We start from the raw sequence: 1743 nt of genomic DNA, 5'->3' as shown, positions 1-1743 counted from the left end.
CAGAGCCGTCACCTCTAAAGCAAGGAGGATCCTTAAGCTTTCTGTGAGGCACACACTGGGCATGGGAGGCATTAACGGCATGACAAGTGGACAAGTCATCATTAGCTGGCGAAGAAGTAGGGGCAGTCACAGGAGTACTAGCAGATGGGCTAAGGTGAGTAATGATGCTCTGTGCTACCTGCTGACCCACTTGTTGTATCACATCACCTAACTGACTAGCAATGTCTGCAGTAATGGGAGCAGGGCTAGTAGTAAGGGGGCTGGCGTCCTGAGAAACACCCACAGAGCTGCTTAAAGGACGGGCTACAGCCTCATTAACCACGGGAAAGCCTAATGAGGGCGAGGAACTCCCCACTGTATTACCACGCCCCCGAACAGGACTATCAAACCGTAAGGTCAAAGGTGTCTGTAGAACCCCTCTCCCCCTACCAACCCCAAATGGAGTTTCAGATCCCATTCGAGAATAACTCATTCTGAATATTCAGTGAAAACTGTACAATACCAAAAAAAATCAGCTGAAAATACCACAAAAGCAGGTGCAAATACCACAAAAATACACTGCAACACAGAAAATCAGTAAAACAGTCCAAAAAAAAAAAAGGTCTTCCCTAAGCAAAAAGGCAGTTGGTTCTGAGCAATATAATAAACAGAGACCGGAAATCACACTCTCAGTACTCCAGTGGTAACATCAGTCCAACACATCTACCTGCACCCATGCAGCGAAATGGAACAGCAGCAGCAAAGCAGTCCCGGATCGGCTGAAGAACCTCAGGCTTGAGGAGTCGACGGGTCACGGCACCAATGTAACTTTCACTACTTTGCGCTGCTTGATGCGTAGGAAGCAAATCCAAGGGACAGGCAGGATGGAGCTCCAAGACAGTTTATTCTGGAATACATGGGATACAGACCAACAGCTGAGCAGGCTGATCTCTGTTCGCTCCAGTTCAGACACCGGAAAAACTGCACAGATAAGCTGCGCAGCGTTACAGTCACACAGTTCCGGTGAGACTTTCAAAATAAAATACAATAAGAACACGGTGAGACTTTCAAAATAAAATACAATAAGAGCAAAGTGTCTGTATCCCAAATTTAACATGAATTTAAACATATTTACACTGTTACACAGGCACAACAAATATAACAGTACTACATTTCCCTTGTTCCGGACCATAATAATATCTGGGATGAGTCAGTATTAGTCCTCTTAATGTGCTTGAAAATGGTCAGTATCCATTCTGATGGTCGTCTCATGTCAGCAGTGTGAACCCATGCTCTCAGATTGTTGTCATACTGGTGGTGTGGGTTGGTGGTATGGATTTATGTAGATGGAGTCTTTCTAAAGTGAAAGACTCAATCCCAAACTCTCCCCCTACCAATTTGCATGTGTTTATTTATCTTTTGCATATTTCTAATCACATGAACGTTCAATAAATTAATAAATTCTATCTTTTATCCAGAGGTGGGGCAAGGGTCCTTGGGGGCTCTAAGCAAGACATTCATCGGGCCCCAACCCCATCCATGCACACCGAAAAAAAAGATTTTTTGCACACAATTTGCACCTAGCGGGGCCCCCTAAAAGCCGGGGCCCCAGGCAAATGCCTGGTTTGCCTGTTGGCACGCCCCGCCTCTGCTTTTATCTCACTCCTTTGGAGTGTCAGTTGCCTGCAAAAAGAGTTTAAGCTCTAACAGGAGTTATGGAGTTTGTCTAAATGTAGAAATTGCCATGTGCAAAGTCTGAAACTT

Source organism: Salarias fasciatus, chromosome 23, assembly GCF_902148845.1.
Source record: "Salarias fasciatus chromosome 23, fSalaFa1.1, whole genome shotgun sequence".
NCBI classification, from domain to species: domain Eukaryota; kingdom Metazoa; phylum Chordata; class Actinopteri; order Blenniiformes; family Blenniidae; genus Salarias; species Salarias fasciatus.
Note: the sequence above shows the minus strand (reverse complement) of the source record.